Below are 17,655 nucleotides of genomic sequence, written 5' to 3' on the forward strand. Positions count from 1 at the left end.
CCTTCCTGATTGTTCCAGTGCAGTGGAAAGAGGAGCAACAGAGATGGGAATACAGCAAGATGCTGCAAAATGAAATTTTTATCTTGAATGTAATTATAACAAAATAACTTCTCAGAGAACAGTTCTTGTATGATTCATTCTGTGACATTCAAAAGAGAAATGATGGGGATTAATTGATGATATTCTTGTTACAACCATCAACCCAACTGATTTCTGTCGTGAGTCCAGGAAAGTCGTCACTGAGTTACCCCCTTGTTCCCATCCTCAAGGTACCTTCATAATATACAAATTTCTCTGTACCTTAGATGCCTCTCTAGGGTTTACGTGATGATTTTGCTGCTTGTACAACACGCCAGGGGCTCATAAATCTTTGGAAAGCTATCTCAGGACACAGCCACTTTCTATCCTAAGGTCTTCATACCATCCTATGCTTCTACCCATTAAATGTTGAGGCATGGTTCCCATCTACTTTCCAACACGAACACATTTGGGAAATCTTGCCACCTCCACCCCTAGGGAGCACCTATAGGACCCTCTCAGAGGAACTCATCCATATTGACAACCCCATAACTTCCTTTTCAAATCTTCTCTTTTCACCAAACCAGTATAAACAATTCCTCGTTGGGGTTGGGAGAGTGGGAGAAGAGGGAAAAACTTAGCTCCTCTTATCCTGCTTTTCTTCTCCTACTTTTCATGTGTCCTTGAGTCATTTCCATTCCCCTAATCCTTCAGCTTTTGAAACAGAAAAGCCAGTGGAGAAGTCCTTTGACTATTCTCTTTCAAGTGCAATATTCCTTCCTGAGATCTGAGCCCAGAAAGGCCAGTTCACTTAATGGGGGAAAGTCCAAGAATTAAAGAAAACACATGAAAATTTTTTAAAAGTGTGTAATTCAAATATGATCCTGCCATTCTAGCTCTGTCATCATAACAAGCCCTTCCTTCTATGAGTACCAACTGCCACATTGTAAAATGGGGAAAATAAGAGCAAGGATGTACGATGATTTTTAAGACTGGAGATCACATGTATAAATGTAGAAATAAAAGAGAAAATCTCTAAAACTTTCAAGGAATAACATAATTGGGATTTAAAGAGAGGAAAAAGATAAGGCAAAGGACATTTTAAAATAAGAAATTAAAACTAAAGATTAATGGTAGAATTAAAACATTTTAGGGGTCGGCCTGGTGGCATAGTTGTTAGGTTGGCACTCTGCCTTCGCTCACAGGTTGTGATCCCAGGCACAGACCCACACACTGCTCATCAGGGTATGCTGTGGTGGCGTCCCACATGCAAAATCGAGGAAGATTGGCACAGATTTTAGCTCAGGGACACTCTTCTTCAACAAAAAGTAAAAAATAAAACATTTTAAAGAATAAAAAGACAAGTAAGACTAGGAGGAATTAAGTTCCAAAAGAATAAAATGATAACTATTTGAAATAAAGTATAAAAGCTATGAAAGTGACCTAAAATCATGAGAAAGAAAACAGTAATACAATGCATTCTTAAGAACACACAAATAGAACAAGAAAAGATTCCAGCAGCAGAGATGCATCTTTATCAGGAGTTTGAGGTTGGAAATGCCGAGTCACCAAGGACCATTTCCCAAGCTGGAGGACCTTGTGCTTGTGGAGAAGCTCTGGAAGCAAACACCGGAAACCCACAGCAGGGCCAGGAGCAGGAAGCACTTAGGCAGGGTGGTCCCTTGGCCTTCTCTGAGAGCCTCATGACCCCAGACAGGACTAGAGAGCCATCAAGTTGAGCCTATTGTCCCCAAGTTATGCAGATCCCCTGTGGACTTCAACAGAGACGCACATCCTTGGCTTGAGACAAGTGGGTGAATGGGACATGGGGAGGGGGGGAGAAGTTGCATTCACTACACTCCCTTCACTCAAAATTGAACGCCAGACAAATTTAAAGCTTAGACGTGAAAATTAAATGGTAAAAGTACTAAGTTATGGTAAAGGTAAATTCTTTTACAACAGTAGGGTACAGAAGGCTATTCTCAGCTTGACACTGAAGGTAGAAACCATGAAGAGAAAGCTTAAATATTTGACCACGAAAAAATTAAAACTTTGGTTTAGAGGGAAAGGTCATAAATGAAGCAAAAGATACAGGAAAAAGTGGGAGGAATTATCTGTGACATATGTAACAAATATTCATGTTATATAAGAAATCTTGATGCATAAATATTACTTATAAATAATTTAAAATGTGATAAATCTCCTAATAGAAAATTGAACAGAAGTCATTAATAAGTAATTTGCGAAATAAACAATACTAAGTAAAATAACGAGATAATTCGGTATATCAGGGTGGGAAAACATTAAATAAATGAGAACACTCAGTGTCTTAGCTCAGGCCGCCATAGCAAAATACCATAGACTGGGCGGCTTAAACAACAGAAATGTGTTTTCTCACCGTTCTGGAGGCTGGAAGTGCAAGACCAGGTGCCAGCATAGTCGGGCTCTGGGGAGAGCGCTCCTCCTGGTTTGTAGATGGCTGCCTTCTCACCTTGTCCTCACATGGCAGGGACGGAGACAGAGGGCAAGCTCTCTGGTGTCTCTTCTTGTCAGAGCACTAATCCCGTCACGGGGGCCCCACCCTCACGAGCTCATCTAAACTGAACTACATCCCAAAGGCCCCACCTTCAAATACCATCACATTGGGTTGAGGTTTCAACATGTGAAGTTGGAGGGACACAACCCAGTCCACAGCACTCAGTACATTTGAAGATGGAAAGAAACAGGAGCACTTTTGCTTCTATTTGGAGGCAATTTGCCATCATCTATCAAAAGTCTTCGGCATTCTCTAACCCAGCAAATTGTCTTCTAGCATTTTATCCTAAGGACATAGCCAAATACACGGATGTTTCCATTTAGTTCCATACATATTTTTGAGAACCTACTGTGTGCCATGCATGGCTCTACGTGTGTGGGATCAGCAGTTAACAGAACGCTCTGCTCCCAGCCCCCAACTCTCATGGGAGTTAAACAAGAAAGAGAGACTTTGGGTGAAACATTCAGTAACAAAACAGCCTGGGAAATCAGGGTCCTCCTGGAGCATGTAGCGATGCTGTGACCCAGTCTCGACGAGTCAGGAAAATTCCCAGGGGAAACGATCTCAGTGGAGTAGGAATTGCGCTGACAGTGAGCGGTTAGGACGAGTGTTCTATGGAGAAAGAGTAATGTGCAAATGCTCAGAGGCGAGAGAACGCATGGTAGACATGTGGAAGTAAAGCTCATTTTACTATGAACGTAGAGCACAGATTTGGAAGTGACGGCGGATGAGACTAGAGAAGTGTGAAGGCGGCAGACCTGAAGAAGCTTGTGTTACACATTTGTGCAAGAATAGTCACATAAACATGGTGAAAAATAGAAACAACCTACATTTCCAACAGTTGTGAATTAAGTAAATTATGATCTATCCACATAATGTTATACCACACAGCTTTCCACAATGATGAAATAGTCCTCCTTTTGCTCTGTAGAAAGAGATAAACAATATATCGTTAGGCTTAAAAACCAAAGTGGATATCTAAGGCAGTTTGCAAAGCAACACGTACGTTAGGACCTTGTTTTGTATCATAACTAAATGAAAACAAACAAACATATGAATCTGGGGGCCGGCCCCAGGCCGAGTGGTTCCGATTGCCCGCTCCACGCACGGCAGCCCGGGGTTCTCCTCATCGGCGAACTACATACAGCTATGTGCTGGGGCTTTGAGGAGGAAAAAGAAAAGAGGAAGATTGGCAACAGATTGGCTCCAGGCCACTCTTGCTCACCACAAAGTATCGCTTAAAGAAGTCTATATAAATCTGGGTGTCTTTGTGGCAGATGTTAGAGTGACTATCTCTGGCTAATGGAGGACAGTGATTTGTGAGAAGACGGTGAGGTGTTTTAAAACATCTTGATTAGAAATATCACGAAGAACTTTCTCCCACATAGCTGTCTCCCAGATATGGTAGATCCAGGTGGGCAGCACCTCTGAAGTGCTTCAGGTACAAACAGTCAAAGAATGGCTTAAAGACATTCAGCTGTTTTGCAAAGAGAGTATTTAGTTGTCTTTGCGGGAGTCAGTTGGTCAGAAGAAATAAGAGACAGAGGCAAAAATGAGACATAAATGACAGGGGAGAGAGGAGAAAAAACTCTGCAGAAAACCAAATCTGGGAGCAATGAATAGCATCTGCATATGGGAGGTAAACTGACTAGCAGGCAGCTAGCAGAGAGGTCGGTCTGCACAATCTTGTCCTTTTGAATAAGCTTACTTGGACTGTTAAAGAAAACAGTTTCAGTTGTTGACGAATTCTCCAGAAACACTGAGGGTTCAGCTGTGGAGCACATGCACCAGGTTGACGCTGTAATGTCTGTAGGTTTCCTTCCATCAGCGCTGCCCCATTAACCACGCCAGGTGTGCATCATTTCCCTCCTAAGAACTTCTCACCAGGTAGAGTCTACCCGCTGCAGCCATCTTGACAATATCCAGAGGAATACCTTAATTCAGAACTTTGTAAAATGAAGAAATGCATTGGTACATAAGGACTAGAATTGCCTTATGAAAAGAAAACAATCTGATTTCCTAAAACGTATGTTGTATAGTGGAACACAGATGCTATACTGTGAGATTTTGATGTACATTTCCAATTTCTCCTTCATAAGGAACTCAGGGCCATCCTAATCTAGGGCTGTAGGCTAGCCCAGACTTTTCATCTTTCTTCGGCATGCAGTTTCTGCCATATCTCTTCTTTGCCTGCCAAACATTTGCATGAAAATTGTTGCCTCCTCTTATTGGTCGTTTCCTCTGTGATTGACCTTTGGACAATTTTATAAAAGCAGATTCTTAGCTGTGTTTCTGCCACCCTCAGTATATCTGTTGTCTGCCTCATAGCTCTTAGGGTGGTTCTATTTCCAATACTGGCTTCAGATGACTCCAGTTATTTATTCGTGAAAACAGCAACTCTTCATCCAGTGACCTCATGTTCTATCCTCCCTAGGATAGTTGGATACGTTTTATATCTTGTTTGCTTTTGAAAATAAAAACAGATTAGGATCAGGCAATTTCCCTAGGATAAAGAATTATGAATTTCATGACATTTCTTATGTACCACCGTTAAACAGCTTTCTTGGATTTCAAGAAGTGAAAGAGCCCTGGGGCCATTATTTCTCCTGTGAGGTCACAGCACCACCACACTTTATTAGTGATGGTTATCCTTCAGGGCAGTCCTGAGCCTTTCCTCTCTGTATCTAACACAAAGTAAGTGCTCAGTAAACTTTGTTGAAAGAATAACGCAGAAATCTGAATGCCAAATTAAGACATTTTGTTCAATGCTGTATGCTAAAACAATGACCATTTTCAAAGAGAAGGAAGAAAAGGAAGGAATAAAGAAGGAGAACAACAGTCTAAAAATCTCCAATTCAGAGAACACCAGAATAATAAAGATGCAAGCAGGAGAGATGACGGGACAAGACTCTGGAATGGCTGAGGATCTGTACCCATTGTTAGTTTTCAAAATGAAGACGAAAAACATTATCTTCCTGGTGACTTACACCACCACATAGTCGATCTAATAGATGCTGGAAGTTCAAAGAATAATATGACATGATCCCTCCCTAAATAGGCCCCCAGAGTACCCTTGAGTACTGACTAGGGCCAGTTACTGGGCTAAGTGCTTCGCATGCATCATGTAATCCTCAGCTGAGCTCTGTGTATTGGGACATATTATGTCCACGTCACAGTGAAATAACTGAGGCAGAGAGAGATGGACTAATGTGCTCAACATCAAATAGGTGACAAAACAAAGACTAAAGTCTAGGCAATAGAATCATAGAATCTGTGCCCTTTAATCATTTTTCTCCATGACCACTTTCCCAGGAGTTCATAAACATATAAGGCTATTATTTGTTATTATAAATCCTATTTTAGTGGTATAAAGAAATTGTTATGAGGGAAGCAAAAAAGATTCGATGTGCTGGTACAAGAGCTTCAGAAACTCAGAGTAGATTGTGAAAACATGGATGAACTCATTTCGGGTTGTGAAGCAAACCGGATGGTGGAGAATGGAGGAAATAGGCAGTCAGAGAGGGTTTCCCATATCTGGAATTTAAAAATGGAAGGCGCTGAGGCTTGATGTTCTGGGAGCTCTGCTATTAAAGTCCGGCCTGGCTGAGTAGATGGATATGGGAATCCTGACTAGCCAAGCATCCTTCCCAAGCTCACGGGAGAGAATACCATACGCTAGAATCTGGACAGCTAACTCCCATTTCTTACCTCTCATTATTGGAATCTGAGAGGCACAGAGACAGAATGAAGGGGGAAAGAAAACAGCACATATGACTCCACTCTGACTTGCCTCCTCTCTCCTTGTCGATATTCAACATCTGCGACAAACCTGTGAGGGGCTGATAATGCTGGCGCTTCCAGCTGGCCTTAAGCTGGCTGTCTGATACAGAACAAAACCGTTTTTGCATTCCACTAACCTGGGGTGAGAGGGGATATTAGAAAGTGAGTAGAAAGGGGACTTTTACCTTGCATTTTACTTCCTGTGCACTATTTGAATTTTAGTATGAAAATGTACAGTTGATGTATATATAAAGGATGGGAAAACAAAAAATGAGCACATGGATATCTATTTAAATATATATAGCCTTGAATTATAAGCAAGTACTGTTTTTAGGGCATGGGACTGTACCAAATACTGTATTGACTTTCAAAAGTTTGCAACATAGTTATAGCTGTAGAAAGAGCAATAGAGAATTGGACAGCCAAATGAACAGTTTAAAAGAAAAACAAGATTGTGAACTGTTTGAAGTGGAAGGGACCACAACAACCCTCCATTGACTTCACTAACTAGTGGAGAGGATGCATCCCACACATCATGGCTTTAAATTACCCAATTAGCCAAAGTCAATTTCCGGGATCTTATACTAATATTGGCTCAAGTCCTCAAGAAAAACCTGGGGAAGTGTCTGTAAGGAATAGCAAACTTGCCTATTTTGTTTACCTGTTAAATATGAGCAACACCCTCAGAATCTGGCTATAGGAGGTGATTAAAAATTATTTGCAATAATGAATTAATGAATCCATGAAAGTGCCTAGGTCGCTTTTTCTGAAGTGGAGTGAACAATATCTGCAATCAAGCCTAGAAGCTACCTGGAAATCCAGTAATGGAATTCTTTAAGCATCTACACGTTAGAAATTTTGATAGAACTTCTCCCTTAATTTTGGGTTGAATGTGGATGATGTATATCTCTTGTTTCTTAGCTCCTAACATGTGCCCAAACTAACCACATAGTCACTAGCAATCCCTACAAAAGTTATGGATATTCATCTCTTAGTGTCTTCCCAGAGTGGAGAAAACGTTAACCCTATTTATTCATCAGGGTAGAGACCACTAATTATCCCTTATGTCTATTCTTCTTTTAACAATAAAAGCATAGAAATTTAGCTGTCTAGAATAATAACCACACTGGTCCGCCTCACTAACAGACAGGTATGGTAGTGTGACCAAATTCTGGTCAATGGGATTTCAGCAGAAGTAGTGAATGAAGTCCTGTGCTCTTAAAGGAGAGAGCACTTTTCCGTCATCTCCTCTTCTGAGAAGCCGGGAGAGAGATCGTGATAAGGAGCTAGAGCAGCCGTCCTGGCCACAGACAGAAGCGCATGTTGAAGATGACAGAGCAGCATAATAGTAGGGAGTCTGGGTCCCCGATGCTTATGGGGCTGCCTTGAGAGCTTCCGATAGCCTACGGGACAGACACGAGAGAGAAATAAGCTTCCATCTTGTTTAAGCTCCTATAATTTGAGGTATTTATGTTAGAGCAGCCACAAATATCCTATCTAATACACTGGCAGAAGGTCAGTCATAGTCTGAACAGTTTAAACTATCAAATTTTAGACGTTGAAAATTCTTAAAAGGCAAAGCATTCCAGATAATTTAAATGAGGGAATATGAAAATTTTAGCATAATACCTGACACAAAGTAAATGTGATTATTACCATATTTTCAATTATTAAAACATCAATTTTCATAGAAAATACGGTGGTGTTAAAACACAAGACCAATGTTAGTAACACAGATATTTGCCAAAACTATCTGAAATTCAATTGTTTAATTTATTAATTGCCATACACTTAATAAATACATATACTGCATTGTACTAGCACTGTAGATATGGTGGTCAACAAGAAAAATAAGGTTACCAGTCTTATTTTCTGGGTATATCAGAGTGACATAAGGAACAAGCAAATAAATAAGTGAACAGATTGTGAAAAGAGTTATAAAGAAAACAACAGAGGGTGATGTGCCAGAGAATGTCTGAGAAAACTATTCTTGATTGGGTGGTCAATAAATGTGTGTGTGTGTGTGTGTAAGTGTGTAAGAATACAGACAAAAAATGAATGTAAACATATTCAGGATTCTGGGTCTAATAATTGAAAAACTTATAAACACCAAAAAGTATCACATAGAAGCACAGAATTTTTTGCTTTTTAAATATTTTTTTGGTGAGCAAGATTGGCCCTGAGCCAATGTAAGTGAGCAAAAGTGAGGCGTTCTTGTTTCCGTAAATGGCCCCAGCCCCTCTTCTGTGTGACTACTTGCTGCTCTGCACCTACTCCAAAAAATTCACACGCTCTCCTAATTTACGGCCTCCCACTTCATTATGTAGTCCCTGACAGCTTGATAAGTTAAAACTCTGTTCTATGAGTTTCTCTCCATGAACAAGCTGACCACAGGTGGCAAACACACCTACCAGGTATCCATCACAGCTGACAGAAGGATGGAGTAATAAAAGAACCTGGAGTCTGTCATGTCTGAAGGAAACCCCCTCCTTACTGCCCATTTTCCCTATCGAACTGCCTCAAGATTCTGTAATCTTTGAAGATGGCTTCCTGAGACATTAGTCACCCATCTTCCCATATGCTGGCTAATCTAATTAAACTTCCTTTCTCCATCCCTAACTCATGCTTAACTGGCTCAGACTGCAGCGAGCAGAGGGAGCCCTTTGCTCAGGATCACTAGCATCTGTGCCAATCTTCCTCTATTTTGCATGTGGGACGCCACCACAGCATGGCCTGATGAGCCGGGTGTAAGCCCATGCCCAGGATCTACAACTATGAACCCTGGGCCACCGAAGTGGAGCCTGTGAACTTACCACTATGCCACCAGGCCAGCCCAGAAGCATAGAATTGTTAGAGCTGGAAGAAAAGTAAAGATACTACTGTCTAGTATCCTTGTTTCACCGACAAGGAAGTTGAAGACCTGAAATGTTAAGAACCCTGTCCAATGGGAAGAATTAATTAAAAGTGAGTCTGAACCAGAGCTCAGGCCTCTTGACTCCCAGTTCACAGCGATAGTCTCTGCATCACAATTGAATCACTTGTAGAATTGCTTCCTGAAAAGAATTTACTTTCACCAGTTTCCTTTTGGTGGTTTTGGAGTTGTTAGCATGAAAAAGGCACAGAAATGTTGAGTTGAACCATGTGGATTTCCTGAGATGGAAAAAAGCCAAATCTCAACCTCCATAAACTAAATGGCTGAGAAAGCTGCTCTGTCAATGATACAGACGTGCTGTGAATGCTAGGATGTGAAAAGTGGTGAGGAGAAATAGCAGTTATTTTTTATCTATTGCCAGGCATGTTGCTAAGCCAGTGTGGCAGGCAGAATTCTAAAATGCATCCCACACCCTGTCACCAAGATTTCCCGCTGTAATCCTTGGGACTGTGAACATGATGGACGTGGTATCCATGATTCAGTTCCATGTCAAGAGGAGATTATCAAAATTGCCCTAGTCTAATTACAAGAGCCCTTAAAAGCGGAGGGTGAAATCAGAGACTGCAACACAGAGATTCAAAGCACCATTGCTGGCTTGAAGAGGGACAGGCCATGTGCAAGGATTGGAGAGCAGCCTCTAATTGCTGAGAGTGACCACTGGGTGACTACCATCACAGAAATGGAAACCTCAGTCCTATGAGCACAAGGGACTAGACTCTCTGTAACCTGAATGAGCTTGGAAGAAGATTCTTCCCCGGAACCTCCAGATAAGACCTAGTCCAGACAACACCTTGACACTGGTCTTGTGGAGGACCCAGTTGAGGCTGCTCAGACTTCTCGCCTACAGAGCTATGAGCTAATAAAGGGGTACCGCTTTAAGCCACGAAGTTTCTGAGGTTTTCTGTTGGTCTTTTACACAGTAATAGAAAAGAAATGCAGCTGTCAACATAACTTGCCATATTTCAACCACCATAAGCACGTAAAGAGGAGGGTGTTATTAGCCCCCTTGTTCAAATGAGAACATTGGAAGGCAAGGGATAAGGGGAAGTGCCCAAGGTGACACAGATAGGGGAATCTAAATTTAGTCTGCCTCTCTTTACAAAGAAGATATGTGGTGTGTAGCTAGTTAACCCTCCGACAACTTGACAATATTTTGAACTGGAAAACTAGCCATTCTAACTAATCATTCCAACTTAGAAATTGGTACAAGTTGCAGACACTTTTCAAACTCCATGTATTTCATTGGCTATTTAGAAACCTAATCTTCTGTTCACTTTTGTATTACTTTATTTCTTCTAAGTATTCAAGTAAACAAGAAGGTCCAGCAGTGTTAACGTCAACAGGTTTGTGATGATTAGAAGGTGAGTACCTAATATGATTAATCATGGTAGCATATTCTAATTTCAAATGTTTTGCATTATGTTTATCACATGGGTTAAAAAATACGTTTTGGAATTGGTTTGTCTTCCTTCCTTTCGGTATTTAATACAAACGGTTTAAATTTTTTCTTTTTTCCTTTCTTTTTGATGAAGAAGATTGTTGCTGAGCTAATATCTATACCCATCTTACTCCATTTTGTATGTGGGACACCACCATGGCATAGCTTAATGAGTGGTGAGTAGGTCCGTGCCCATGATCTGAACCCGCGAACTCTGGGCCTCCAAAGCAGAGCACATGAACCTAACCACTATACCTCCTGGCCGACTCAAATGATTTAGACTTTTTAAGAGATTGGGCTAGAATTTAGAAAGCATATTAACAGTTGGAAATTCAAGTTTATCAAAATATTGACCTCAAACTTCCCATTAATAGATTTTCCACTCTGCATCCAGCTGATAACACCACAAAAGAACTTGTTTGTTTTGGACCAATCAAGATACAAACAGTCCTAAGAGTGCAGGGTGGGAAATCATAAACAATCACTTCAAGTCACTGCATCTCTAGAAAATGAAAAGAGTTTGGAAATATAGGAAAAAAGTGTTCACACCTAAGTAAATGTGTTTCTTCCAATAATATTCTCGTAATTCACCACGGTTCTTATATGAACCAGAGTGAGACTCCAAAAGTGTATTTAAAGTGCATTTCAGGTGCTCCAGCTGTCCAAAATGGCTTCCTTCTCCTCTGCTGAGTAGAGAAAAGAGAGAAGCCCGGCCTCAGGCACCTTTCGGTGTTCCAAGACTTTTGAAGGGAAAGATGCTTTTCTTGGCTTAAAGTGGTGGCTCGTCTTCTTAAGTTCCTCATTCTTGATGAGTATAGGTTTGGGACATTTTGTAAAAGTCTCTTCAGTTAACGAGCTATGCTCTCTCAAAGATCCTCCCATGTGGGATTGGCCCTTCTCCAGGTGGCTTCTCTCTGTCTCCCACCGGGAGGATCAGGTGTGGAGCCAAGCTTCAACTTGGCCATTCCATTAGGTGGAATAAACCGCAGAATAACTTCACAGTACTAGAAAAGCAATGGTAGAAAAACAATGCCAAATACCTAACTACAAGCCCTTTCTTTCACTTTCTCCTGTTACTGTATTGGGAGAAGCATCAGCACCTAGTTCTCCTCCGGGCTTAGGCTTGGTGCTTTGCACTGAGGCCCCTCCCTGGCTGTGGATATTAAAGCAACACACACACACACACATTTATACAAAGCTCCAGTCAGCCTTCTCAATCAGGAGAAAAGCTAGTGGGGGAACATATCAACCTGCACAAAAGTAAAGGAAGACAAGAACAGTCCCGTAATAAGCAGGCTAGTCTTTCATGCTTGAATCGAGATAGGCCAGGATCAAAAATGTATAAGTAGCTGCATAAAGGATAAGGAACAAACTAGCCACTAAAAAAGAGAAAGGTAGCACATAGAAGAAGACTAAAATTTAAAACTCTAATGTATGTGCTTAGAGAAGATACAGATGATATTAATTTTATGAAACAAGGATGCTAAGAAAAAGGAACAGAGAAAAGTTCCTACAGAGATAAAACATGATTTCTAAAATTGTAATAAAAACAGTGGAAAGCTTTGAAGAGCTATTCAAGAAAATCTTCTAAAAAAGAGAAAAAGATTAAAGAAATTATGACAGGAAAGAATGAAGGGGAGCAACATAGGATATAAAACAAGCAACTAATTGAAATTTCAAAGGCAGAAGAACTAAAAGTCAGGAAATTAGGAAAGAAAAAAATAGACTATGTCCTAGACCTGAAGATATAGAATACTTCCAAAAGGAATGCTCATCATCAAGTTCTCAGAAGAATCAATGGAAAATACCCACAACTGAGATACCATTATGCCACTTCAGAACACCAAGTCAGAAAGAAGTTTTAGAAAAAAAAAAAAGCTTCCAGAGAGAAAAAAGCCCTCATTCAATAAATAAGTAATTAATGAAATAAATAAGTGAATAAAAATTCTAAATCAGACTGACTTCATATCTCTTATTAGCTACATTAGTGCTAGAAAAGAATTAAGATGGCTTCAAACTTGTAATGGAAATTGTTTGCAACCTGTTTTCTCAACCTCGCGATATCCAGATTGGAAGGAAGCGCCATAGGAGTCGGGGAGAGATCCAGAGATCCAGGACGCGGATCCTGTGCAAAAGAATTTATCACCGAGAGCTCAGACACTACCAGCGTACCCTAGCCACACCTAATATTTAATTTATTTCCTTTTGGCTACACTCAGTAATCATCACTCATATTTTACTTCAATATTGGTGACACTTAGAGATTTCAAGAGAACACCAGCGTTGCAGATATCTGCAGTTTGGGCCTGCCTGGGATGTATTTGCCACTCAAACTGGTGATGAGACCAGTTTGTCTTTAGAGCAACACACGTCTCCCCTGTGGTAGTCTGCCTCCTGGCCTGAGCGAGGCTCTTGAGAATTTGTCCCAGGACCTCTGCTGGAGCTCTGGGAAAGAGGTGAGCCATTTCTGCTAAGGCTGCTGAGTTGGTAGAACACTTCCAGGCAGCTTCTGGCAGCAAAAACAACTGGCCTGAGAGTGAAACCAATTCACAGGAAAGGCAATCCAAGAGATGGCCAGAGGCTGCATCCTCATCACATTGCATGGCGCCTGGTACACCAAGTTACTCAACAGATATGTGACTGAATTACCGGTGACAATCTATTTACACTTACTAGAATTACTGATACTTGATTGCATTTCTTCATCATTTATGTGCTTGCTTTCTACATTGGGTCATCTTTTCTATGTCTGTTTCTTACCTTTCTTCTTTTTTGACTGAGTCCCTCACACCATTTCCTTCTCTCTACTAGTTTTTAAGTTTTACTAAACATTTTAATATGCATACTTATAAACTATCTTTAGCGTTCTCTGAACAATATGGGAAACTTAAAATAGTAACTAGAATCATCTCACTTCTCCATCTCTAGTCTCTATGATTAAGAGGTCTTTTCTCTACAAAGAAATATTATAAACTACCAAGTCCCTAGGGACCTATGCCACATGTAGAAGAGCTTCATTCGATATTTCCAGTAGCTTCCACTTCTTGGATGCTTTGAGGCTCACATACTATGCCAAGTGCTTTATGGATCTCTCTGCTCATCCTGACAAAAGCCTCCTGATGAAAGTAGTCTTCACTCTACATATGAAGAAACAAAAGCTCTAGAAAATTAAACGTATTATTCAAGGTCAGGCTATTAGCTAATGGCAGAGTTGGGCTTTAAGCCCAAGCCTTTCTGGCTCCCAGGTCTGTGCTTCTAGCACTAAACTAGATTAACAAGAGAAATCACCACTACAGTGTGCATTCATTTGTTCTGAATATGCATTTAGCACCTTTTATGTGCTAAGTAGGTCTAGAAGTTATACCAATGGACAAAACATATGGGCTGCCTGCCCATACGCCATGGATAGAGGTGTCAATCTTGGGTTCGGTTTCCCATGACCTTCAGGAAGATAATTTACATAAATATCAACTTCTTTAATGATTAGAACATTGATTTCTATTGAATTCTATTTGCCCAGGTTAACTTTAAAATAGAGAGATGGCCATGTGCTCATAAATCATTATAATGTTAAAAACTAATGGATGCAGGGGATCCAAGATGGCGCCGTGAGTAGTCCTCTTTGTCTCTCCCCCTTCGAGTCTACAATTATTTGGATACTTATCGCTTAACAAAGGATATCCAGACAGCATCTCAGGACGTCTGAGATACCCACGCGACTATACATCGGAAGGCGGACGGACTTTCCTCCAGGAGGATGTGGAAATAGGTGAAAACTCTCCGACCCCGACCAAACAGCCTAGTACCCACAAGAGGCTTTCTTCCAACGGACGCCCCCAGAAGATCAACACACATCTAGGGCAGGAGCGAGCACACAACAGAGGAACGACGGTGGAAACAGGTGACCATAACCCTACCTAAACCCCCCGCAATTACTCCTAAACGCAGAGGGAAACTTTGGAGTTGCACACCTGGGCCCGTGGAGAGAGTCTCTCCCTGCCATTGGCGGGGAGATCCTGCCTGGTGTTCACGGCACCCGGAGGGTCCCAGAGAGAGTCGCTGAGGGTACGGAGGTCTCCCGGCTGCCACTGCCGGCACGGTGGGGCTAGGGATTGCCGGAGATCTCTGAGCGGACTGGGGCTGGGTGAAGCTCCAGAGGCCCGCTCCACGCCCCAGAGGGGAAGATCCAGAGTTCTGCCCGGGCAGCAGACAAAACTCTCTGTCTGCTATTAGCGGAGGGGCCACGCCCAGCATCCACAATACCGGGAGGGTCCCGGAGAGGAGAATATTAGGCAGGGTAGCAGCTGACCAGCTACCACTGAAATCAAGATCTCTGGCTATCCCACCAAGTCAGGGCAAAGGGCTCCCCGAGTTCCTGGGGAACAGGACTGGGGCTGGGGGGAGTTCCAGCGACCCAGCTCCGTAGCTTAGGGGGAAACCCTACAGGCTCACAGCAGCCTCAGGGAAAGCCTCTGCACAGCACCAGTAGAAAGCACCCAGCTGGCAGCCACAAGGCTGGAAGACCCCAAGACAAAAGCAGCATAGCTAGGTGAACTAACCACAGACTGTAGAAGATGCCAATAGCTCTCCTGTGACCCATAGTGGACAAGTGAGATTTTGTGGGTGCCGACAGCAACGGAGCGACAAATATAAGTGATCCCACCCCTGACCGCTGGAAAAGCCCATAACACCGTTGCAGACCCCAAGGAGAGAGCACGTCTAGGTGGACTGCAACAGTAGGCACCAGCAGCCTGAAGCCCCCCTGTGACGGCCCCCACGGCAGAGGAGGGAATCCAAAGGACCACTGGGACTATGAGGAGGGGCCCAGGCCCAGTTAGCAACTGCGGACAGGGTTCCTGTTTGGTGCAGTATAAACAGCTGCTCCCCCACTGCAGCAGCTGAAACAAGTGAAAGGAGCAACTAAACTCTATCTCCATGCAGAGGCACAAATCAACAACATCAAGCAATATGAAAAAATACATTAAATCTCCAGAACAGAAAGAAAATAACAAATACACAGAAAACAATCCCAAAGAAAATGAGATATATAACCTAAATGATGATGACTTCAAAACAGCCATCATTAAAATACTCAATGAGTTAAGAGAGAATTCTGACCGACAACTCAACGAGTTCAGGAGCTATGTCACAAAAGAGTTTGATACGATAAAGAAGAACCAAACAGAAATATTGGAAATGAAGAACACAATAGAGGAGATTAAGAAAAATCTAGATGCTCTGAATAGTAGGGCCGATAATATGGAGGAAAGAATTAGCAATTTGGAAGATGGCAATATAGAATTGCTGCGGGCAGAGGAGGAGAGAGAAGCAAGACTAAAAAGAAATGAAGAAACTCTCCGAGAATTATCAGACACAATTAGGAGATGCAACGTAAGGATTATAGGTATACCAGAGGGAGAAGAGAAGGAGAAAGGGGCAGAAAGCCTAGTCAAAGAAATAATGGCTGAGAACTTCCCAAATCTGGTGAGAGAGATGGATCTTCAGGTGACAGAAGCCAATAGATCTCCAAACTTTATCAATGCAAGAAGACCAACTCCACGGCCTATAGTAGTGAAGCTAGCAAAAGTCAACAACAAGGAGAAAATACTAAGGACAGCCAGGCAAAAGAAACTAACCTACAAAGGAACCCCCATCAGGCTATCAGCAGATTTCTCAGCAGAAACTTTACAGGCTAGAAGAGAGTGGAATGATATATTCAAAAATCTGAAGGACAAAAATCTACAGCCGAGAATTCTCTACCCAGCGAAAATATCCTTCAAATACGATGGAGAAATAAAAACTTTCCCAGATAAACAAAAATTAAGGGAGTTCATTGCCACAAAACCTCCTCTTCAGGAAATCCTCAGGAAAACCCTCATTCCTGAAAAATCCAAAAAAGGAAAGGGACTACAAAACCAAGAGCAGAGGAGATAAGTAGAAGGACAACAACAGAGAGTGGCAGCTCTTCATCAGAACAGATTAAGCCATGGGACGAGAAACAAAGGAAATTGAAGAAAACCGGGAAACAAGACACAAAATGGTAGTGGTAGGCCCCCACATCTCAATAATCACTCTAAATGTAAATGGATTGAACTCCCCAATCAAAAGACACAGAGTGGCAGGATGGATCAAAGAACAAGATCCAACAATATGCTGCCTCCAGGAAACACACCTCAGCCCCAAAGACAAACACAGACTCAGAGTGAAGTGATGGAGAACAATACTCCAAGCTAATAATGAACAAAAGAAAGCAGGTGTCGCTATACTAATATCAGACAAGGTAGATTTCGAAGCAAAACAGATAAAGAAAGACAAAGAGGGACAGTATATAATGATAAAAGGGACTCTCCACCAAGAAGACATAACACTTATAAATATATACGCACCCAACACTGGAGCACCAAAATTTGTAAAGCAACTCTTAATAGAACTAAAAGAAGACATCAACAACAATACAATAATAGTAGGGGACCTCAACACACCATTAACACCAATGGACAGAACATCCAGACAGAAAATCAACAAGGAAATAATAGAATTAAATGAAAAATTAGACCAGATGGACTTAATAGATATATATAGAACACTTCATCCAAAAACAGCAGGTTACACATTCTTCTCAAGTGCACATGGAACATTCTCAAGGATTGACCATATTTTGGGAACCAAAGCAAACATCAATAAATACAAGAGAGTTGAAATAATATCAAGCATCTTTTCTGATCATAATGCTATTAAACTACAAATCAACTACAAGAAAAAAGCAGAGAAAGGTGCAAAAATGTGGAGACTAAACAACACGCTTCTGAACAAACAATGGATCATTGAAGAAATTAAAGAAGAAATCAAATTTTATCTGGAGACTAATGAAAATGAGAACACGACATACCAAATCATTTGGGATGCAGCAAAAGCAGTCCTAAGAGGGAAATTCATCGCAATACAGGCTCA

This window comes from Equus caballus, chromosome 3, assembly GCF_041296265.1.
Source record: "Equus caballus isolate H_3958 breed thoroughbred chromosome 3, TB-T2T, whole genome shotgun sequence".
Lineage (NCBI taxonomy): Eukaryota > Metazoa > Chordata > Mammalia > Perissodactyla > Equidae > Equus > Equus caballus.